Consider the following 26206-nt stretch of genomic DNA (forward strand, 5'->3'; position numbering starts at 1 on the left):
ATGGATTCCAGATTTGTAAGAGCAATAATCAGACACCTCTTGGCTGTAATATTTCTGGGAATTTGTATGATGTGGATTATGGCACCAACAAACACGTACAAGCAGAAATGGAAGCCTGCCATCTCCAAAAAGGTTGTTTCCACATATTTTGGAAAACAAGGTAATTTTTTCTCATAAATATACATATATTTTGGAAGACAAGATAATTTGTTTTTACATTGTTGTAAATGTTGTCTTATTATTACAGCTCCCAATATGCTGGTCTGGACTTTCCCTGTCCTCTTCGTTGCTGCTTTGGGATCTTTGTACCTTCACTTGGGAAAAAAGAAATCCAACCAAAACGTGCACAGCGATGAAAGGAAACGTTGGCTGGCGTTATGGAGGAGGCCCGTTTTAGTGAAAGGTCCGTTAGGGATCGTTTCAGGGATAGATCGTTAGCGTTTTTCTTCATGTTTATCGCACTGCTGGCTTGGACACTGGGGACTTATTTGTTGGGAAATAAACCGAGTAACGAGTAATTTCACTATAATCAGATTAGTGAGAATGCGAAATAAAAGCGAAAAAATAATACCCGGAAAATTGATAACGGAGTTCAGCCAATAGTGCCTACGTCTCCGGACTGCTGCAGATCTTTTACTAAGAGAGAAAAATTACAGGTGTTTACAAAACACTCACTACTCACAAGAAAGCTATCTAGTATTGGGAGAAAGAAATGATTTTGGGATAATTTTGAAGCTAAATGAGCTAGGGTATTTATAGTTAAAGCTTGAGGATTAATCTTGTAAATATCCTAAAGTACAATGACTAAAATGCACTTATGCCATTTACCATTTTTTTCAACAAAAATAAATGCCACTTTCGGTGGCCTCCCTTGCCACTTTCGGTGGCCTCATTTTATGACTTTTCCAACAATCTCTCACTTGAAGACTAATTTTAATCTGTCTTCACACCTCGATAAATGCAGCAGTGTTTCTAGTCTTGTTATTCTAGCATGCCAACTGAAGCTGAACACAACTTCAGTTTGTCCGTGGTCACCGTCTTTGTCAACATGTCTGCCAGATTTTGAGCTCCACTAATTTTCTCCAGTTTCAAAATCTCATCTTCCAGAAGAGACCGAATAAAATGATATCGCAATTGTATGTGCTTCGTCCTGGAATGAAAAGACGAATTCTTTGCTAGATGGATAACACTTTGATTGTCGCAATACAAGACATTGTTTTCTTGTTTCTTGCCTAACTCTTCCAAGAAACTTTGGAGTCAGACCATCTCCTTGCTGGCTTCCGTAACAACGACATATTCTGCTTCAGTTGTGGAGAGATCAACTATCTTCTGTAGTTGAGAAACCCAACTCACTGCAGTTCCTCCTAGAGTATAGACATACCCTGTAGTGCTCCTTCTGATATCAACATTTTCGGCTAAGTCAGCATCTACATAGCCTGTCAGTATAGTATCTCCACCTTTGAAACAAAGTGCTTTGTTTGTGGTACCCAGCAGATATCTGAGGATCCATTTGACTGCTTCCCAATGTACTTTGCCCAGATTATTCATGTATCTGCTAACAGCTCCCACTGCATGAGCAATATCTGGTATGGTACAAACCATGGCATACATCAGACTTCCAATTACTGAGGCGTACGACACCTTCACCATGTGTGCACGTTCTTCCTTCATCTTTAGTGATTGTTCTTTGGAGAGTTTGAAATGAACACCTAAAGGTGTACTTACTGGTTTAGCATCTTGCATGTTGAACCTGGAGAGTACTTTGTTGATGTACTCATCCTGTGATAACATCAAAGTCCCCGACTTTGTGTCTCTCTTGATCCTCATCCCAAGAATCTGATTTGCAGCGCCCAGATCTTTCATAGAAAACTGCTTCGACAATTTTTGCTTTAAGTTTATAATCTCTTGCATGTCTGAGCCTGCAACGAGCATGTCATCAACGTATAATAATAAAATAATGAAGCTATTGTCGAACCTCTTGATGTAGCAACAATGATCTTCTTGGCATCTGGTAAAACCACTGCTACTCATGAAGCTATCGAACTTCTTGTATCACTGTCTAGGAGCTTGTTTTAAACCATACAAGCTCTTATTCAACCTGCATACCAGGTTTTTCTTGCCTGCCTCTATGAAGTCTTCTGGCTGCCTCATATAGATTTCTTCCTCCAAATCACCATGAAGGAAAGTTGTCTTTACATCTAACTGCTCAAGATGTAAATTTTCTGCAGCTACAACTTTCAACACCAGTCTTATTGTACACAGTTTTACGACTGGAGAGAAAATTTCATTGTAGTCAATACATTCTTTTTGCTGAAAACCTTTGACAACCAATCTTGCTTTGTAGCGTTTGCTCCCATCGTGCTCTACTTTGATCCTGTAAATCCACTTGTTGTGGAGCGTTTTCTTGCTTAGTGGTAATTCAACAAATTCTCACATCTGATTTGACATAAGCTAGTCCATCTCATCTTTCATGGAAGACTCCAACTTGACTGAATCCTCCACTTGCATTGCTTCATCATAGCACTCTGGTTCACCATTGTCAGTCAGCAACAAGTAGTGTAAAGAAGGAGAATACTATTGGGTTGGTTTAGGAATTCTGGAGGAGCGTCTCAGTTCTGGTGTGCTTGGTTCTTCTTGAACTGCTTCAGGATTGATCTGAATATAATTTCCAGAAATCTCCTCGAACTCAGCAAATTCCTTTGTTTCAGCTTCGACATTGGAGCTACTTGATTCTACGGTTGACCTGTCTTTGTACATCACATTCTCATTGAAAATGACATCTCTTCTTCTGATGATCTTTCGATTTTCATAGTCCCAAAAACGGTAACCGAACTCATCACCGCCATAACCAACAAAGGCACATTTGTTGGACTTAGCATCAAGTTTACTTCTTTCAGCAGAGTTTATGTGTACATTAGAAATACAACCAAACACTATTAAGTGTGAAAGGTTTATTTCTTTCTTGTTCCAAACTTCCTCTGTCATCCAAAAGAACTGAGGGTCCATGATTGATCAGGTAAGTTGCAATGTTGATAGCTTAAACCCATAGAAATTTCGACAATCTGACATGTATCCTCATGCTTGTGGCACGTTCATTCAGAGTTCTGTTCATGCGCTCTGCTACTACATTCTACTACAGAGTCATGGGAACTGTTGTCTCCATCTTGATCCCATTATTTGCGCAGAAATCTCTGAATCTTCTGTTTTTGTACCCTCCTCCATTGTCAGACTTCAGCCGCTTGACTTTCAAACCAGTCTCATTTTCCACCATGACCTTTCATTTTTTGAAGGTATCAAAGACTTCTGATTTCTTCTTCAGAAAATAAACCCACACCTTCCTTGTTGAATCATCGATGAAGGTGACATAATATAATGAGCCTGTAAGAGATGGAACTGGAGATGGTCCCCATACATTAGTATGAACAAACTCTAACTTTTCTGCCTTGGGTGTCTTACCAATCTTTGTAAAACTCACTTTCTTTTGTTTGCCAAAGATGCAATCCTCGCATAGTCCGACATTACACTCTTTAGATCCGACAGCTTCCCTTTTGACAAAAGTGTCTTCATCCCTTTCTCGCTCATATGGCCAAGACTTTGGTGCCATAAGTTTGATTTTCCATCAACATCTGTTGCTGCAATGATATTCCAATAAAAATAAATGTCACTTTCGGTGGCCTCCCTTACCACTTTCGGTGACCTCATTTTATGACTTTTCCAACATTATTTACATAGGCTACCTACCCTCACTGCAAAAGCGGCGGCGGCCGATGGGATCAAAGTGTAAGCTTAAATTTAATCGATTTGATACATGTAACGATGAATGAAACGTTTGATTTATATTGTGGGTGCACGGGCAGGTGGCAATTGAAGTTAGCGCAGTCTGCGTTGTGGATAAGGCTGACCGGGAATGTATGTTTAGCGTTTCTTTTCTACCCAGTGGCTCGGGGCTCGTCGGTGCTGCCGGTGTGGGGGCTAACGTCGGAGGGGAGCATCAAGTACCATATATGGCTGGGACACTTGACCATGGTTCTTTTCACCGCGCACGGCGTTTGCTTCATTGTTTTCTGGGCAGCTATTGGGAAGATATCTGAGGTAGTTACTCTTCTTTATTACCTAATAACTATACAAAGATTTAAACGGCATTTGCTTCACGGTTCTCATTATTTTTTTAAAATTGGACGTAAGAATTAATACAAGGGTTTAAGAAAACTTTTATTATGGAGAGATAATCCCACGTCAACGTGTGATGACGCACACAATATGACATACAACCGAAAATAAAAAAAATTAATTTAATTAATATTTATTATAGCTGTAAGTTAACTTTTGTATAAATCTTAAATCCACTGGTTCACATCCCAAAGAAGAAGAACCATAAATTATGGTTGTCTTTGTCAATGGTATTTTGATATCGTAGGGTCTAGGAAGAGTTACGCTTTAATTTTAGGATTAAAGTTTTCTTTTTCTATATAGTTAAAATTATTATTCATTTATTTTTTATATTTAAAATTATATTTAATTAATTCATTTTTAATAATATATCATCTAATGTGATTTGATAGATAAATTATTAGTCGTAACTAACTCTAACGAATCAATTTAAACCAAAGTTATGAAGTCTGTAATTGGATCCCTCATTAGGGGAGAAAACATATCGGTATTAAATTTTGAATTTTTTCCAATTAAATATTTGTATTATTGATTATGTTATCTTAAAATTTTATTTATTTTCATTTTATTGGAAATTCTATATTACTAATACATATTTATATCTACCTAAAAGAATATTTATGATTCGTCATCAGTGCATGAATTAAATGGATTTGAACCATAGAGTGAAACGGCGCTCAACTTCACTGATTCTATTTCTACTTAAAACGACACCTGTTTTTCATGCACTAACTGGCAAGGGTCCAAAACTTTTAGCGATTAGGATGATTCTCATTTTAGATGACACGTGTAGTACTAAGCCATTAAATCAACTGGACAAGACCCTTCTGTCAAAGATGCATGACTTTAACATCAATGGTGTTCGTGACCCAAAAAAAAAAGCAATACGAAAAAGTGGAAAAGAAGACCGTATGATATAGCTTATAGTGGAGCACTCAAAAACTTCTAGGCTTTTCCTCTGCTCTACGGAATAGGTACCACAAGTCCACAACAGTCAAACATAGATTTCGTTTTAAACTTGGTTCATTTTACAATGTGATCATTGAAATACCCAAAATTTCACATTTGGTATGTATAATTTGATTACTTAAACTATAACTTTCCTCTAATTTTACCCCTAACGAAACTTGAACCTTGGTATTTCCATGTTGATGTGAATATTTCAGATGTTAAAGTGGAGTTATTCCGATATTTCAAACGTGGCGGGCGAGATATCATTGCTGGGTGGCCTAGGCTTGTGGGCAGCAACCTTCCCTCAAATCAGGCGAAAATCTTTCGAGCTTTTCTTTTACACTCATCATCTCTACATCTTTTTCGTCTTCGTCCTCCATGTTGGAATTGGTTACACTTTCATCATGCTTCCTGGCTTTTACCTCTTCATCATCGACCGTTACCTTCGCTTCTTACAATCTCGATCCTCCGTTCGCTTACTTTCAACTCGAGTTTTACCCTGTAACGTCATGGAGCTTAATTTCGCAAAATCCCACGTGAAGGAAGTTAGTTCAAATAGTAATATGGAGGCTGATAGACTCAGTGTGATCATTAAAAGTGAAGGAAGTTGGTCGACTAATCTGTATCGTATGCTCTCGTCTTCGATAGAATGTCTCGATGTTTCCATTGGGGGACCTTATGGACCTGCATCCAACCATTTTCTATGGCATGACACGGTTGTGATGGTGAGTGGAGGAAGTGGGATTACTCCTTTTATATCCATAATCCGAGAGCAAATTTTCATGAGCAAAGTATCTCAATCCAAGACACCAGATATAGTCTTAATTGCTATATTCAAGAGCTCGTTGGATCTCACCATGCTAGACCTATTGCCACCTATGACTGGTTCACCATCCGAACTTTCTAATCTGAAGCTCCGGATCGAAGCTTACGTGACGAAGGAGAAAGAACCCATAGTCGATAACTCGAAACGAGTTCGGTCCGTATGGTTCAAGCCCTTTCCAACAGATAAGCCTATGGCTGCCATTTTAGGCCCCAACAGCTGGCTCTGGCTTGGTGCCATAATATCCTCTTCGTTCATCATGTTCCTTTTCTTAATAGGGATCATCACACGGTTCTACATTTACCCGAAGGCTCATTGTCCTAACCGATTTTCGCCCGGATACGAATTTTTTATTTGGCGAGAAAAGTGATGTGAATAAATGATTTTAAAATGTTTTGAGAGTCGCCATCGGCCTTTTGGGTCAGGTAGGTCGAATACCTAAAAATTATCTTTTAAAAGAGTTTTTAAGAAAACATCAGTTAAAAGATAAACTGATCTGCGTTTTAACCAAAAATTTGTTCTTTTTAATAATAAAAAGGGATTCGTGGTCGATTACGTTTGGGGAAGGATTAACACCCCCACAACGCCCAAAATTGGTACTTATTAATAAAAAATTGTCTCTATTATTAGAAATTTAAAAATTTAAAAATATATTTAATTCATAATCCTGTTATTTCAAACTTATTAATATAATATATTAATATCTATATTTTTAAATAAGATATTTATTTAGAAATATCAGAAAATGACTTCTAGGTGCTTTAAGACAGCTCATTTCTTAATATTAATAAATAAATATTAATAAAACATTTATCTAAAGATAATTAAAATATATATAATTTATAAAAGTAAGATAAAATATTTATTTATTTAAAAATATCAGAAAATGAACATTTAGTTACTTTAAGACAGTCATTTTTTAATATTGCAAAATAAATAAATATTAAATTATGATTTAAAAAAAAAGTAATTTATGTAAAATTAAATTATATATATATAAAGTAAAAGTAAGTAAATAAGTATTATTTATTATATATATTTATATGGCTATATAATAATAATAACAATAATATTTAAATATATAAACATGTAAAATTAAGACATAAATAAACAATAATAAAATTAGAACTATATATTTAAAAGCAATACAACTTTATAATAAATGAAAATATTAAAAATTAGTGACTAAATTATAATATAATAAAATTAAATACCTAATTCATAATTAATTATTTAAAATTATAGGGATTAAACATATTATTTTACCCATTTATTAATTTGGTGACTAAAATAAAATTATATTAAATTAGTACATTAAATTAAAATAAATTAAAACATGTTGTTCGGGATTAAAATATTAATTAAAAAAACTACAAGGACTAAACATATTATTTATCCTAAAATATATAAATACTGGCCTGGGCTAAATTATAAATTAATAAAATTAGAAGACTGAGTTAAAACTTATTAAAATTGATTTCAGTGACTAAATCGTAAAGATTACAAACTATGAACACTGTGGACATAATTGTACCATCCCCTAAATTACGCATATACCCTTCATTAAAACAGTGTCATTTTGATGAGGGTATATAAACCCTATAACCGACCCTCTTAGGCAAATCTTTCTCATTTCTTTATTCTTTCTCTCTTTCTAAAAGAGAGAATTAAACATTCTCTCTCGCCTCTCTCTAAAAGTGAGAGAGAGAACCAGTCGGCAGCCACGCTCCAGCGTCGGCCACCGTGACGGTGGCCGGAAATTTACAATTTACCCCAAATCAAATCTCTGATTACCCTAAAGCCCGATCTAAGGTTATTTTGGCCTAAAAACTTACCAAACGTCGTAGATTTAGGATTGTTCCCTTCGACGGTTTGGTTCTCCGGTGGTTTGTGGGGGGGTCCGATGAAAAGAGTAAGTTTATATTCGTCTTTTTTTTATTTTCTCTCTTATTTGTACTGTTTGGTGCGTATTATTGCTTGCTCTGTTTCCCCGTGTCCGTTGGTTGCGTTCGTTTTTGTTATCTCCGGTTCTTCCTCTCTGTTGGTTGTTCGTCGCCTCCATATTCTGCAGGATTGGTGATGGTTTTATAAACCATCACAGCGCTCATCTTGGACTGGTCATAGAGGGGCTTCTCGGTGAGTCACTGGACTATGTGGTGACTCACCAAATATCTTCAACATGTGCGGCTGTGTGGCATTTCTGGAGTCTTCGACGAAACGGCGTGGCAGCGTAGAACATCGGCAGCAGATGATTGGGTCACCTGGCATTGGAGCGTCGGCTAGCCTTCTGGAAGCTAGAGAGGCGGCTGTGACGTGGAAGCTTGGAGTAGCGGCGGCTGGGATAGGGTTAAGAAACCCTAGTTGAAACCCTAAATTGGTTCAGGGTTTCCATTCAGGTCTGGGCAATTATTGGGCCATCAGGTTTGGGTTTTGTCCTGATCGGGCCTCCATGTTTGGGCTCTGGGATTTGTAAAACAGGCCTCAGGTTTGGGCCTGAAATGTAAATAAAATTATTTATTATTTAATAATAATAATATAACATAATAATAATAATAATAAATAATATAAGCAAATGAGAGAAAAAAACTAGTGTCTTCAGCTGCCCCTCTTTGCTCATTCTTGTGTTAACGAGAATAGAGCAAAGACGAAAAGACAATAAGTTTTTTTTATTTGACTTCACTCGGAAATGTTGAACAAGTTTTTCTTTGGGATTAGTTCTTCTTATTATGAACTTTTCCACTGGGATGATAATTTATCTTCTTCTGTGATGTAATCTAGCAAAAAGTTGAACAAATTATTCTCCTTCTTTAGATGAGTTCTTCTCATTATGAACTTCTTCTGGAAATGCTGATATTGATCGATCTCCTTCTGTGATAGAATCAAACAAAGGCTGAATAAGTTATTCTCATTATGAACTTCTTCTTCCTCTTCAGATGAGTTCTTCTCATTATGAACACTTCTGGAAATGTTGATCCATCAAGTGATGGATTTGAGCAAAAGGTTGAACAAGTTCTTCTTATTATGAACTTCCTCTTCCTTCTTCAGATGAGTCATTCTCATTATAAACACTTCTGGCAATGATGATCCATCAAGTGATGGATTTGAGCAAAAGGTTGAACAAGTTCTTCTCATTATGAACTTCCTCTTCCTTCTTCAGACGAGTTCTTCTCATTATGAACACTTCTGGCAATGCTGATCCATCAAGTGAGGGATTTGAGCAAAAGGTTGAACAAGTTCTTCTCATTATGAACTTCCTCTTCCTTCTTCAGATGAGTTCTTCTTATTATGAACTCTACCTGGCATGTTGATCCATTGAGTAATTGATTCAAATCTTTGCTAAAATATTTAACATTGATAATAATGAATGAAAATGCACCTATTTTGCAAATGTCTAAATATGATGCATGAATGTTAAGTTCATTTTTATTTGATTTCAAAGTGGTGAACTCGGTCTTCCTTCACTTGGTCAAAATGTCATTTCAAGCTGGCATTTCTGGTTTGGAAGAGTAATCTTTGTGTCTTCTTTGCATTAAAGTCTCAGAATAAAATGTTTCATTTGTAGAACTCTTGTCGTAATCAAAATTATGACCTTGATGCCCCATTTTGTCTTGGATAAAACCAATTTTCTTTGTCTGGACTTGTGTAGAAATCCAATAAAGCCTTCATCTTTGAAAAGGGAATCTATCATCTTTGAAGAGCGTAGATGTAGATATGTCTAACTCAGCAGGGATTAATTAGAAGAGCAACGTCTGTTCTAATTTGACTTTTGAAATAGATCATAAGGAAGATTTATCCTAATTCCTTTCATGTCTCCACATTTAATTGGATCTCGAACAAGGCAACTCAGACCATATCATGTCGAGATGCTTAACAACAACCTGTCGTTCAATCTTAGTTGGATCCACTTGTTTCTTGTTGTCAAAATTTTAGCTTCCCTTCTGTGGAAAGAAATCTTCACCATATCTCACTTCTAACCTTGGGGTTGAAGAACTTCATCTTGCATCAATAAATGAAAACCATATGATCACAACAATGGTTCAGCACTATAATCACTGGTTCGTAAAACATTTTGACAACACATTCATCATTTCCTGTGGCTTCTGATCAGATGCTTGTAAAACTTTTGACAACACATTCATCATTTTCTGTGGCTTCTGTACAGATTTCTAATCAGGAAAGCTCTTTCATAGTGTTCAGCACTTTTGTATGATGTCACAAAACCGTTTGAGAACAAAACTCAATGGGAATATAAGTAAAATGTTGGCGTGTTTTATGACCAAAAAGTTGGTCAAATTCACCAAATAAACTATTGTCGTATTGAATAAGAGATGACAACTGATCTTGATATCATCTTGAGCAAGGGCAAGTGTGATATTGATCACATTTTCTTTCGTAATGAGCATTGTAGGAAGTAGAAACACATCAACTATAGGAGCCATGTACAGAAAGAGGTTCATAGAATTCTTGCTGCTGGGGATGAAACACCCATGATAAAACCAAAATAGATGAAAACTCAGTTCACTCTGGCTAGCAATGATAACACTAGTAACGATGGGAATAAGAATAACATAAGCTGAGCCTCTTTATTCAATGTCATCAAGTAAACAACAACTGAGGTGAAAAACAACTTCGTAACCTCAATAATATGATTGAAATTAACTGCCAAGAATCTCAAAGAAATATTTTTAATCATCACCGACACATGAAATACAAAATTCAAAGCTGAGATCTTAAGGAACTGAACCATGGATCGAGTAGTCTGCATGGGGACCATCTTTATTCATGCAATCGTGATGTAGCTTAACAAAGATCGCGCTATCATGTGACACATGGCTAAGAAGATTGAGTATTTGAAACCATACTTGCTGAGTAGATATTTGTTCATCAACATGATCATAATGTAACTGCCTGATGAACGAAGCAATTATGTTATAGTCAGCTCGACTGTCACTGTTTCACCATTTTCATTCTTTATATCTTTCTATCTCATTGGAAATTTTTGCTCAAAGTAATGATCTTTAACACATAATGATGTGGGCCTTCAGCATGCCCCAACATTGGCTAATACAAAAGTTCAAAATGTGCCAACATTCTTGATTCTGATTGAAATGGGCTTTCAACATGCCCCAGTATTTGCTATTTGTTGATGTGAGCTTTCAAAATGCCCCACATGGATCTGTCAGAAGTAATCTTTAAAGTGCCCCAATATTTGCTGATACATATGTTAAAAGTGTGCTCAACCTTACTTCTTGTTGAGATGAGCCTCCAAGAATGCCCAAATATTTATATTGCCGTGAGCCTTCAGGATGCTCCACATGTAACATTTTTGTCTGAAATGGGCTTTCGGGATGCCCCAATATTATGTTTCTAATTCACTCTCAATGTCGGTTTGACTTGAATATCGTGATCCGAACGAGGTCCAATTTTGATAATACACTGTTGTAGGTACTTGTGGCTTTATTCGTGCCTCAAATTTGTTTATCTTGAATACTCTCATTCTGGTGTCACTAAACAGCAGTTGTCAAGTAACTTGAGGAATTCTCTTCATGTTGTCACAAACTTAAGAAGTGCTCAATCATTCTGACGAAAATGTCTGAGATATGTGCCTCTTCTGAATGAAGTGCCCACTTTTTGGATCTGGAAGGATCTAGTCGGACAAAGCGGTATAAATCGCTTGGTAATTAATTCCAGTATAACACAGTGAACCTTGTTTTTAATGAAGATTATTTCTGGAATATACTTTTCTGTGGGACAGAAAACGATTTATGTGAACAATAATCTTATTTTGATGCAATAGCAAGACTACATATACAATGCTCTTGAAAAGTCCGCACCCATGCAACATGTTGATTTTGATAACTACTCATCTGATTATGAAGCGATCTTTCAGGATGATTTCACAGATATTGATAGTTCTTTTGATATCGAGGGAATCCTAAATTTTGATTCTGATAAGGAGAATAAACTGTTATTCTTGATGAAAATGGGATACTCAGAGGCTAAGGCTTCAATAACCATGGAGAGATGTGGTCTGGATTTATCAATCGCAGAGTTGACAGATTTCATATGTGCTGCTCAAATGTCAAAGGCTGCTGACGCACTTCTTTCGGTAGAATATAGGAAACCATTATGCAATGACTCCAATTACAAGCAAAGGCGAAACTCGGCTATGATTTTTGGAAAAGGAAGCAGCAGACAAAGCTTTAAAAAGAAGCTTCTTAATGAAAACGATCATGCAGTTCATCTTCCAAATCTAATGATTGGTTTTGGGGTTTCTACTGAACCAGATCAGATAACTCAAATAATCACTTCCAGAAGATGTTATTGGGTCTCATTATTTCTACTATGAGAACATGACACTTGCTCCAGTTTGTGTTTGGACCGAAATGTCACGGTACTCATACGATGCAGAGCCAAAATTTGTAGATTCAAAGTATTTTTGTGCTGCTGGAAAAGGGGCTACATTCATAATCTGCCAATTGAGAACATATTTCCTCTTATTCCACTTCCTCCACGCACCATACATGATGCTTGTCCATTGACAAAGAAATGGTATCCTTCATGGGATCCAAGAACAAAGTTAAATTGTTTGCAAACATGTACATGAAGTGCCAAAATGACAGAAATGATCTGTAAGGCTCTTAAAGCTTATGACGATGAGCCACATTCGAGTATCCAGAAGTATGTTCTTGATGAGTGCCGAAAATGGAATCCGATATGGGTTGGAAGGAATAAAGTTGCTCCACTTGAACCTGATGAGGAGGAAATGCTTCTAGATTTCCCTAAAAACCATACACGAGGATCTGTATAGAGATATGCTCCATGGTGGTATCAATGTTCTGTCTCTTTTCTCTGGGATCAGTGGTGCAGAGGTTGCCTTCTACCTGTCTTGGCATACCTTTGAAAACAGATGCGCAAGAACTGAATGGTGATCGGTTAGAGCAATTGATGAGTAGATTTGGCGGATTCGACCTGGTTGTCGATGGCATCCATTGTAACAACCTTACTGGAAAAAATAAACATCATTGGGGTGAACTAGAAGATTTATGTTGGTGCATTTTCTTGGAATGACTGCTACAGTGACTGTCTCTTCTGCTGTTTCAAGATATTCACTGCTATATCTCACTTTTCCCCAACCATGGAAAGGTTTAGTTGATGGTAAAACTGGTTATCTTTACTTTTGGAATCCTGTAACTAATGTTACCCAATATGAAAGGCATACAAGTGTAGAATCTGTTCCAATGTCTTATTTAAGTTCAACAATCTTCTGAATGACATAATGGATATAATCCTGACAAGGAAAATGGTCGACATGGAAGAAGTAGCAATGATGTACCAAGACTTAATATAACCAGAGTGCAAGTGGTGACTTATTCATTCCCATAATACACTTAATGGGACTTATGACTCTGTGATTTGAGAATCTGCTAGAGACATGGATTGATGGCTGGGGAAAATAATTTGTCTGGTGATGCTTATCGCCTTCAGCATGAGATAAGTGATAATCTTTCTTGATGGATTGCTAATGATGTCACAGGAGAGCATTACAAGTTCAATTCTCCAGACTTTCTGGCTTTTTGGACCACTTGCTTTCAAGAAAGTGCGATGCTTCATCATTCTGGTCTCGTTTTTTTCTACAATAGAGGTAGAATAAACAACAACTTGCTTCAAGGACCTTCTTCATTTGAGACTGTCCTGTTTGAAAATGTTTTTCTCCTTTCTTTATCGAAAAATTTTGTAAAATTTTGCCTATCACAGGTTCACAATAAAATCAACTCATAAGCATGAATTCAAAGAATATCAAAAGAATCAACAATTCTTTAATGTTTGAGAATTATAGTTCTTTGACAAGTATCAAGATTTGGTTTGGTTTCAAGATGACTTTTCTATTTTCTATGGTTACATCTATTTAAGATGTCACTCATCTATCGCTCTTTGTAAACTTTGTCACATGTCTCACTTTGAGGACTTGGTATTTTAACCGGATACGTACAAAATGACGCAACTAGGATTGCCAATTACTAGACCTTCTAGAGTCCTTCCATTTTAATTCTCTGGAATCTTTCATTTAGACTCATCTAATCAAAGTAGTGCGAAAATATCAGTGTAAAAATGAAATTTCTGAGTGCTTGTGTGAAGTTGACTATAACAGGTGTTTCGTAACTCTCTTAGTCCATTTGTTAACATATTTGCCATTTAAACTAGCTGAATTCAGCTTTATTGTATATAATAATATAATCACCTTTATCAGGTTAATTGAAACTTATCCATAAAGCCAGGGCGATTAACCAATTACTCTAGAGGGACATTTTTATTGCATATAATAGGTTAGCTGAATATTATTCATAAAGCCGGGGCTATTAACCAATTGCTCTAGAGGGATAACTCAAGCATAATAAACTAGCTGAATATTATCCATAAAGCCGGGGCTATTGACCAATTGCTTTAGGGGGACAACTTAAGCTTTATTGTATATAATAATATAACATGGGTATCCAAATCCAATTTCTTACGCTTGTTAAGAAGAACCTGTTATAGTCTAGGTGTTTTGGTGGAATTCAGAAAATCTCTTTGTTTCAATTTCCAAGCAACTGACTTAAAAGAGATTTATCTATTTGTAAATATTATGTTCATCATCGAATGTCATCAATAGAAAAATATTCTAATTGGTTTTGTAATGTAATACATCAATGATGCCCCATGTTGTACGCTCCTATGTATAAATACCAAGTCTTTTTGTAATTCCTTTCAATGGGAGTAGGCTATCTCATATTTGTATTAGGATAGTGTTTGGGTATATTTCATCTGAGGTAAGATCAAGGGTCCTTTTTTTTTGGTTTTCAATCTTGATATTATTGTCAAAGATTATAACTCTAATCATGAAGAGTTTTTTAATCCAGTTGATATTCAAAGAACTGCAAGATTGCAAAATTGACTCAATGCTCATAACCTTAAAAGCAACACAAAATTATTTATTGCACAAAAGGCGAAGAAAGGAACAAAAACAAGTGCAAACAAGATACTGAAAATAAAAAGGTACTACAGTGGTATATAATACTTCCACTTGTTTATGCATCATTACTCCTCTAATGTTGGGTATGTATTTGGCCCAAGATTTTCCTCATTTGCCCCCCATTCTTGATCATCTTTTATGTCAACTTCTTTGGGTAAGCCTTCAGATACACAACTCTTTGCTTTATTCTGAGCAGTCTCCTTCATCATCTTTTTCTTCTCTAGCTGGTAATTGAGCTCATTTTTGGATTCATAACAACTTTTATTAAGGATGATAGCCTTGTCCTGATTCTGAACACATATTGTGGCTGTAATTGGAGTAATATTCACCAGACTATTTGTATCCAGACTATTTTCACTAGTCTTTAGAAAATCTGATATAGGCATTTAAGGTTTCTTTAGAGTTTCATCTTTCCCATTCATTCTTAAACATGTGGGCCAATCTCGAATTACCTCTCCTTTTACTTTTTTATCATTTATAATCAAAGAAGTATTGAGAGTTGAACGTTTTATCTTTGGCTCAAGTACTTTATTTTCTTCTTCCTCTACATCATGTACTTCACTTGTTTTGATACTATCAACTCCACTTTGGGGTTTGATTCCTGATTGTTTAACCAAAATAGACTGATCATCCACTTCTATGATTCCCTGAACCAAAAGGTCTTGAATTCGTCGTTTAAAGCGACCACAATTCTCAATGGAGTGTCCTCAGGCTCCAGCATGATAACCACAAGAGAGTTTCTCATTATACCAACTCGGGTATGGAAGCCACAAAGGCTTAGCTCGACATGGAGTAATAATCTGGGATTTGAGTAACTCAAGATATAACTTGCTGCACGGAATTGAAGGAAACTTGGGTAGAATTTCCCTTGACATAATTGTCTCCTTACAATTGCTTACTTTGCTTTCTTGAAAACCCTGTGAATGATGATCAAAATGTTTTCTTTGAATGTTTGACTCTTGAACATCATGAGACGGACAATAATTCAAAAATTTCTCTTTTTCGACCAATTTTGAGCTTTTTAGGATCTTAGGTTTCCCATCTTCAAAACATAGCAATCCTTCTGTTATAAGATCTTGGACCTTTAAATTCACAATCCTACAATTATTCGTAGAGTGGCTAAACTCTCCAGAATGATAATTGCATGAATTCTTGACACCCTTCCAATCTGGACGCAAATAAGTATTAGGCCTTGGAGGAATTGGTGTTATGAGGTCATTTTCAAAAAGAAATGGTAATAAATCTGAATATGAGATTGGAATTAGAATGTGAGGTATCATTTTCTTTTTGCCTTTCTTAGCTTTCTTCAATGGCTTTTGAACCTCTTCTATGCTTCGCTTTAGTTTGATCTTTATTGCCTTTTCTGGGAGCTTTATTGGATTTCCACATCTCTTGACGAGTTCTTGGTCATTTGTTTCTATTGCATCAGCTACATAATTCATAATCCCATTTAAATCTTTCACAACAGGATCCTCTAAGGGTTTCTTTCCATGGATCACAATACTCACCATATCCATTAGTTTTGTCATTTGGTCTTTTGAATTATCTTAGAATTTTTTTTGCTTGATCAATCATATACTGTTGAGTCTTGATAAGTTGCTCTTGTAGTTTCTCGATTCTACCAACCCTTGCTAAAATCTCATTCATAGCTATTATCACTCTTTAGGAAGACCAAGTTAGCTCCACTTTGATTTCAAAATTCTGTCATGGAATTCTCCACGAATTATTAAAGTTGTCATGATTAAATGCATATAGAATAAAATGTAATTATGCAAATATGCAAATGCAAAAAATGAAAATATAAATATAAACTTAAAAATGAAAAAATGAAAAATGCAAAATGCAAAATGCAAAATGCAAAAGTAAATATGTGAATATAACAATAAAAATGCAAATTGTGTAATATAAAAGTAAACATAAAAGTATAAATGAAAATGCAAAGATGCAAAATACAAATGCACGTATGAAAAGGTGTTACTCAAGAGTGATCATCTTAGAACAGATTTGATTGAACACAAAAGTTTCCTTGCATCAAACAAAACTTTTACATGTAGGGGACAACTTTCAGTCCTATCTAAAACTTTACATATAGGGGATAACTTTCCCTCCTAACTTGGTCCTAACTTCTCTAAAGCCAAGTTAGTTTCTATTCATGCTCAACAATTGAATTATCAGTCTGCTTTAATTCCTCGTAAAGTCAGCTTGGTTTATCAGTTTATGGGTCATATTGCTTGTCTGGACTGCAACTTCTTCCATGACATTATGGTGTTTCTTCATCTTCTGTGTCACTTCTCGGAGTTGCTCATTTTCCCTTGTAAGAGAACTTTTTTGTCCAAGAAGTTCTTGGATTAGATCTTCATATATGTTGTAGTTTTTTTTTCCAGTTTGGTAACCCCTGTTATCCACTCTTCTGGGGTATCTCCTATGCCAGCATTTGAAAAGCTTGACTGATCTTTTGGAAATCTTCATGCATGGTTTCCACTTCTGTGCTCAATTTCTTGTTTTGGTCATTCAAGTCCTTCAAATAACATGCTTGAGCTTCATAAAAACCTCCTCTACTCTGAATGCCCTGACTAATACTCTTAACATAGACTGCTTTTGGTATCAATCTGACAGGATCTTTGTGGAGTACTTTTGGTATTAATATAACAGGATCTCTGTGTGCATTGATTGCTTCTATCCTCGGAGTTTCCTCAGGATGTCTTTCCTTGGCCGCATCATATTTTGTTTGATCATAAAACATTTTGTCCATTTACGATTTCTTTCCAATTTGATGAACAGTCTTTCAAGTCAACACCTTTTGGTTATGCCATGATTATGCAATGCAAACAAAAGAAATCAATATAAACAAGTTAGAGCAAAATGTATGAAAAATAAAAATAATGAAGGAATAAAATAAATTGGTTAGTACCAATTAATGGAAAGAGAAGAAAAAAAATTCTATCTATCAAGGTATAAATCCTAACCTCATGCTTTCTAGTTCCATGCTTTGTTTGGAAAAATTAACCTAACTGCATGATTTCTAGTTCGCATGCATTTATTTAGGAAAAAGAAAATAAAATAAATTAAAAGTTAAAGCTTATTTCTCCTTTGTGTACACCTACGGACAGAGATTCAATACAGTCTTAGATCAGGAGAATTTCTAAGGTTTATTATATGCAGGGTTTCACTTCTAGGAGTAAAGGTACCCGAATTGTCCTTATTAGTGCCCCCTTGGGCTGCTAACCCTCTATCCTAGTCCATCACAGACTAAAGTGGATCGATTTTAATTCGAGGGGATACACTTCTCTATGTCTGACACGGAGAATAAATTCCTACGAAGACATAGAGCATATAAACCCCGAAAGCTACTTGCTAGGTCTGACACGAAGAATATATTCTCACGAAGACGTCGCTTTCACTCCCACTTAAAAAGGACAAGCTTGATTATAAAGCTTATGTTATGCAATGCAAGTGTTGTGTGTGAGGATAAATATTTAAACCTCTGACAAACAAATAAATAATAAAATTTAATACTTGAAAATAAAATAAAACATTAATAAAATATTAGGAAAATAATAAGTATATATAAAAATTTTGTAAAGAAAGAATTATAAATTAAATATATTTTTGAATTTTTAAAATTTCTAATAATAGAGACAATTTATATTTGATTTTAATAGCTTGACCATGGTCCCCAGTGGAGTCGCCAAGCTGTCGTAACCGGTTTTCGCCCAAGTACGAATTTTTTATTTGGCGGGAAAAGTGATGTGAATAAATGGTTTTAAAATGTTTTGGAAATCGCCATCAACCTTTTGGGTCAGGTAGGTCGAATACCTAAAAATTATCTTTCAAAAAGGTTTTTAAGAAAACATCAGTTAAAAGATAAATTGATCTGCGTTTTAACCAAAAATTCGTTCTTTTTAATAATAAAAAGGGATTCGTGGTCGATTACGTTTGGGGAAGGATTAACACCCCCACAACGCCCAAAATTGGTACTTATTAATTACAAATTGTCTCTATTATTAGAAATTTAAAAATTCAAAAATATATTTAATTCATAATCCTGTTATTTCAAACTTATTAATATAATATATTAATATTTATATTTTTAAATAAGATGTTTATTTAGAAATATCAGAAAAGGACTTCTAGGTGCTTTAAGACAGCTCCTTTCTTAATATTAATAAATAAATATTAATAAAACATTTATCTAAAGATAATTAAAATATATATAATTTATAAAAGTAAGATAAAATATTTATTTATTTAAAAATATCAGAAAATGAACATCCATTTTCTTTAAGAATGTCATTTCTTAATATTGAAAAATAAATAAATATTAAAATATGTTTTTTAAAAGTAATTTATGTAAAATTAAATTATATATATATAAAGTAAAAGTAAGTAAATAAGTATTATTTATTATATATATTTATATGGCTATATAATAATAATAATAATAATAATATTTAAATATATAAACATGTAAAATTAAGACATAAATAAACAATAATAAAATTAGAACTATATATTTAAAAGCAATACAACTTTATAATAAATGAAAATATTAAAAATTAGTGACTAAATTATAATATAATAAAATTAAATACCTAATTCATAATTAATTATTTAAAATTATAGGGATTAAACATATTATTTTACCCATTTATTAATTTGGTGACTAAAATAAAATTATATTAAATTAAAATAAATTAAAACATGTTGTTCGGGATTAAAATATTAATTAACAAAATTACAAGGACTAAACATATTATTTATCCTAAAATATATAAATACTGGCCTGGGCTAAATTATAAATTAATAAAATTAGAAGACCGAATTAAAACTTATTAAAATTGATTTCAGTGACTAAATCGTAAAGATTACAAACTATGAACACTGTGGACATAATTGGACCATCCCCTAAATTACGCATATACCCTTCATCAAAACGGCGTCATTTTGATGAGGGTTTATAAACCCTATAATCGACCCTCTTGGGCAAATCTTTCTCATTTCTTCCTTTTTTCTCTCTTTCTAAAAGAGAGAATTAAACATTCTCTCTCGCCTCTCTCTAAAACTGAGAGAGAGAACCGGTCGGCAGCCGCGCTCCGGTGCCGATCACCACCGCCGACCACCGTGACGGAGGCAAAAAAGTTACAATTTACCCCAAATCAAAGCTCCGATTACCCTAAAGCCCGATCTAAGGTTATTTTGGCCTAAAAACTTACCAAACGTTGTAGATCTAGGATTGTTCCCTTCGACGGTTTGGTTCTCCGGTGGTTTGTGGGGGGTTCCGATGAACAGAGTAAGTTTATCTTCGTCTCTTTTTTTTAATTTATTTTCTCTCTTATTTGTACTGTTTGGTGTGTATTCTTGCTTGCTCTGTTTCCCCGTGTCCGTTGGTTGCCTCCGTTTTTGTTATCTCCGGTTCTTCCTCTCTGTTGGTTGTTCGCCGCCTCCATATTCTGCAGGTTTGGTGATAGTTTTATAAACCATCACAGCGCTCATCTTGGATTGGTCACAGAGGGGCTTCTCGGTGAGTCACCGGACTATGTGGTGACTCACCAAATATCTTCAACATGTGCGACTGTGTGGCATTTCTGGAGTCTTCGACGAAACGGCGTGGCAGCGTAGAACATTGGCAGCAAATGATTGGGTCACCTGGCATTGGAGCGTCGGTTAGCCTTATGGAAGCTAGAGATGCGGCTGTGACGTGGAAGCTTGGAGCAGCGGTGACTGGGATAGGGTTGAGAAACCCTAACTGAAACCCCAAATTGGTTCAAGGTTTCCATTTAGGTCTGGGCTATTATTGGGCCATCGGGTTTGGGTTTTGTCCTGATCGGGCCTCCACGTTTGGGCTCCGGGATTTGTAAAACAGGCCTCAGGTTTGGGCCTGAAATGTAAATAAAATTATTTATTATTTAATAATAATAATAAATAATATAAGCAAATGAGAGAAAAAAACTAGTGTCTTCACTCATGATGAGAACGAATTCTCGACCTCGAAACAAGCTCTGTTGAATATTTTGGTAATGTGTGTTTCAATAGCTGCAACGGCAACTGCAGCGGTTTTTTGGAACAAGAGACGGTATGTAAGGGAAGCAATGCAGGAGCAGAACATGGAAGGACAAACACCAGAAGGATCACCAAACATTATGGGTTATAATGGTGATAGAGAATTGGAAAGCCTCCCTCACCAGTCTCATGTAGAAGCTACCAAAATTCACTATGGAGGGAGACCTGACTTGAAGAGTAAGTTGTTTCAATTTGTCTATTAGTATTAAGTATTAACTTGAATTCTCATCAAACTTACATTTTTGATGGTTTGGGTGCAGGATTGATAATTGAATGTTGTTAGATTTACTGTTACTGTAAAAACTTTTCTGTTAATCATTTACAAAATGTTCTATATTTTTCCTTTCACAAGCCTGTATTTATCATTTTTACAACCTCCATACTAGAAGAATCTATTTGTTATGCCAGCTCACCTATGCAGTTATAACCATTTTAACAACTTGGCTAATATTTGTTTTATTGGTTAACATTCTCCCTACTTTCTATGGCTTCAACATCACCTCCATAGACATGCATCCTTTCGCGAAACATAGAAAAATAAGCTCTTGACAAGGGTTTGGTTAAGCCATCTGCACATTGATGTGAGGCAGGAACATAATTAACTGCAACATCACCAGCAGCAACCTTTTCCCGAATGAAATGTAAATCCAACTCAACATGTTTCGAACGTGAGTGAAACACTGGGTTTGCGCTAATGGCAATAGCACTAGTATTGTCGCTCCAAATGACAGGCTGACTAGAGCACACTATACCCATATCTTTGAGCAAAGCTGTAAGCCACACAACATCAGTAATAGCTTCTGCAATCCCACGATACTCTGCTTCAGTGGTGGACCTTGAGACTGAGCGTTGTCGTTTAGACGACCAAGATACCAGATTTTCGCCAAGGAACACACAAAATCCAGAAATGGAACGACGATCATCAATGTTGCCTGCCCAGTCAGCATCGGCAAATGCTTCAAGTTGAATTCCAGTGTTATTTTTATGGAATATTAATCCATAATCCAAAGTGCCACTGAGATAACGAAGGATACGCTTCACGGCTATCCAATGTTGTTCACACGGGGCATGCATATATTGAGCCACACGATTTACACTAAACGCAATGTCCGGACGTGTATGATTGAGATATAATAGAGCCCCCACGACACTTCTATACATTTGAGCATCTGGTAATAGACTTCCACCATTCTTACTTAATTTTGGTGATAAAACCATTGGTGTTGGCACCGGATGAGCACCACGCATTCCAGCTTTGTCAAGCAACTCAAGAATGAACTTCTTTTGTCGTAGAACTAACTTCTGATCATTTCGTGTAACTTCCAATCCCAAAAAGAAATTCAATTATCCTAAATCTTTTAGAGAGAGTTCATTACCTAATAGCATCACCACTTGTGCAACATCCTCATCATCATGACCCGTGATGATAATGTCATCAACGTATATAAGAACATATACCATCTTGTCACCAAGTCGACGAATAAACAATGAGGCATCAGCCTGAGTACCATTGAAACCAATTCGAATTAAGAAGGTTCGTAACTTTGTATACCAGCTGCGAGGAGCCTGTTTGAGACCATACAACGCTTTCTCCAACTTGCATACCAATTGAGAGCCATCGACTGTAGATTTTTCAAATCTCAGTGGTTGCATCATGTACACTTCTTCATTGAGTTCCCCATTGAGAAAAGCGTTGTTGACGTCGACTTGTCGTAACTTCCACCCATGTATCACGGCTAATGATAAAACTACCTTAACTGTGGACGGTTTGATGACAGGACTAAAGGTGTCCTGGAAGTTCTGACCAGGAACTTGAGCAAAGCCTTTTGCTACAAGTATGGCTTTATGTCGTGCAACTGACCCATCATCATTCTTTTTAATTCGGAACAACCATTTACATCCGATAGCCGTCCGACCATGAGGTAACGAAACTAATCGCCAAGTGCCATTTTGAACCAGCGCATTGTATTCAGTCATAACAGCCTCCTTCCATATGGGTGAGAGCAAAGCTTGTTGAATTGACACTGGTTCATCGCCATCAATCATAGAATTTACAAAGAAAGCTTTCGGTTTAAAAGCGCCAACTTTACTCCTGGTAACCATAGGATGGATATTGGACATGGAAGGAAGAGGTCCATATACTGTACCCGTAGCAGCAGCTTCAGGTGGAACAAAAGTTGATGACCCTTGAAGTGAATTACTAGAACTAGCTTCTGAATTTTCAATCACATGTATTATTTGTAAGTCATCAGACGAGTGAGTTTGAACAACTGAATTTGTGGGCATCATATTCGCTTGTCCCATGTTATCATATGCATTTGCAACCGGGAGAGAAGATACCGAAGTTCCACTTGAACCAGAACCAGGATTGTCGTGCAACGTAGCTGGAGCAAGAACACGATTTAGTTGTTGAGTGCCTGGAACCTGAACAATCTTGGTGTATGGCATCAAGGACATCGTAGTGGAAGCAGGAATCGACTCTATAACCTGTCCTGCAAAAGGAAAAGTGCCCTCGTCAAACTTTACGTGTCGATAAATAAATATTCGTCCATCCGGTGCCATGCATAAATAACCCTCGTGTTGCACGCTATAACCCAAAAAAGTGCAAGCCTGTGACCGGAAAGCAAGCTTGTGTGACTGAAACGGCCGAAGATATGGGAAACAACGACATCCAAAGACACGTAGGTGTTCATAACTCATATTTTTACCAAATAACTTGCTGAACGGAGTCGAGCCGTGTAGAACTTTTGTAGGCAATCTGTTGATCAAATAAACTGCTGTAACAACATCATATGACCAATACTTTAGTGGTAATGAGGCCTGAGCAAGAAGCGTAAGAGCCATTTCAACAATGTGACGATGTTTACGCTCAACAATTCCATTTTGTTGAGACGTGTGAGGGCAAGTGAGTCGATGACGTATCCCGAGTTCTTGAAGAGCTTTAGTGAAAGGACGGAACTCTCCACCCCAATCACTCTGAACTTCCTTTATTTCCTTATTAAACTGTACACGAATTAATCGTTGGAACAGTTTGAAGGCATACAAAGCTTGAGACTTCTCTTTTAACAGATAAACCCAATTATACCTGGTACATGCATCAACACACGACATATAGTATCGATATCCATTGGACACAACGTGAGGAGGACCCCATAGATCCACAAATATTAAGTGAAATGGCTCGGTATAAGTATTAACATATGGAGAAAAAGGTAGAGAATGACTTTTGCCAGAGTGACAAGCAACGCAAACAAATTCATCATTAACCAAAGTTGTATCAACATTACATTCTCTACACACTTTGAGTAATGTATCCCGAGAAGGATGTCCTAATCGGTTGTGCCATAAGCGAAAATCAACAACCCCACGAGCTACATTACACTCGGCATGATCATTATTCCTTAGTAAGATAGAGTCAAACTCATAGAGACCATCTTTCTCACATCCTTCAAGTAGCACCGCTCTTGTAGCTTCATCCCGAACTACACATCTATGAGCATGAAATTCAAGAAATATGCGGTTATCTTTGGCAAGCTTAGAAACCGATACTAAGTTCTTCGATATATGAGGAACATGAAGTAAATTATTTAACGTTAAAGAACGATCACTGCCATATAAACAAGAATGACCAATGCTGGAAATAGATAAGTCGTTACCATTACCAACCACAAGCTTACCATGTCCGATATACTCTTCTCGACCAACGACATTATCTGCAAACGACGTCACATGATGGGTGGCACCTGAATCGACAATCCATTTCCCAGATGATCGAGCAACACCACAACTACCCATATTGGACTTAGGAGCACATTCAGCCGCAGCTACTGTAGTATTGGCATCCCACACTCCTTGACAGCCACACGCAGGTGATGAGGAAAAAACACAAGAATGAGCAGCTGGATTGACAGTCGAAGAAGAACGCCCCGCAGAGACCCCTTGAAAATTTTGGTCGAACCTATACCAGCAACGGTTCACTAAGTGACCAATTTTCCCACAAAGTTGACATTGAATCCAAGGCTTACCACGACCTCGACCACCCTGGCGATAAGCAGAAAAACTAGGAGACGATCCAGTTGAAGGAACAACCCCATTCATCGGCACGTCAAAAACCTGAAGGTTCGCAAGATTTGTGCTGATCGTCAAGCTATCAGCCTCCTCAAAACCCTTCTGTTGTAATTCTGCATCAAGCAACACAGACGTAACACCATCCAACGTGAAAGGTTCTCTGCTAGTAGTGATAACAGCAATAAACGGTCGATACTCCGATGGAAGACCGTTCAAAATGGTCGTCACTTGCTCATACTCGGTCACCGGAGAACCACACGCGGCAAGAGCATCACAAAGCTCCTTGACCTGAGATATGAACGTTCGCATGCTCATTTCACCTTTACGAACTGCTTTCAAACGATAATGAAGATTCATTATCGTCGTTGTCGACTTGCTGGCAAAATACTTAGTGACCGTAGCCCATACCTGCGCAGCCGTATCAGCTCCAACCAAGTGGGGAAGGATCGACGGGCTTATAGTGGACAGAAGCCATGAAGCAAGTGCACTGTCTTGTGCAACAAATATTTCATATTCTTCATTTTCACCAACCGTACCATTTCCCAGAACCACCGTTGCCGGAGGAGGAGTGACTGCACCAGTGAGAAGTTTTTCCAGGCGATGACTACGAACCACCAGAAGCACTTGTTGTTTCATAAGAGAAAGTTGTGTTCATCCAAGACGACACTGAGTCGTTTGTTGGTGAAGATCTTTTGCAGCGTCGCCGATGATACGTCTTTATCACCCATCTCACCACCAGCAGAACAAAGTAAGAAAAAAAAACTAAGGAAGGTAGATACCCACAGACCCCAAGACGCTCTTATACCATGTTAGATTTACTGTAAAAACTTTTCTGTTAATCATTTACAAAATGTTCTATATTTTTCCTTTCACAAGCCTGTGTTTATCATTTTTACAACCTCTATACTAGAAGAATCTATTTGTTATGCCAGCTCACCTATGCAGTTATAACCATTTTAACAACTTGGCTAATATTTGTTTTATTGGTTAACAAATGTAAAGGAGATAGTATTGGGGTCCTTGCCAGCGGTCCGGCAAAATTGAGGCACGACGTCACGGCAGTCTGTTTGTCCAGTCTGGTGGATAATCTGCATTTCGAGTCAATCAGTTTCAGCTGGTGA

The 26206-nt window shown here is 36.5% G+C and overlaps 1 pseudogene; it reads left to right on the forward strand.

Annotated features, from left to right (window-relative positions):
- On the forward strand, positions 1-26206 carry LOC120125393 (annotated as a pseudogene).

The sequence above is a fragment of the Hibiscus syriacus genome, unplaced genomic scaffold, assembly GCF_006381635.1.
Source record: "Hibiscus syriacus cultivar Baekdansim isolate YM2019G1 unplaced genomic scaffold, ASM638163v2 tig00001349_pilon, whole genome shotgun sequence".
Classification (NCBI taxonomy): Eukaryota; Viridiplantae; Streptophyta; class Magnoliopsida; order Malvales; family Malvaceae; genus Hibiscus; species Hibiscus syriacus.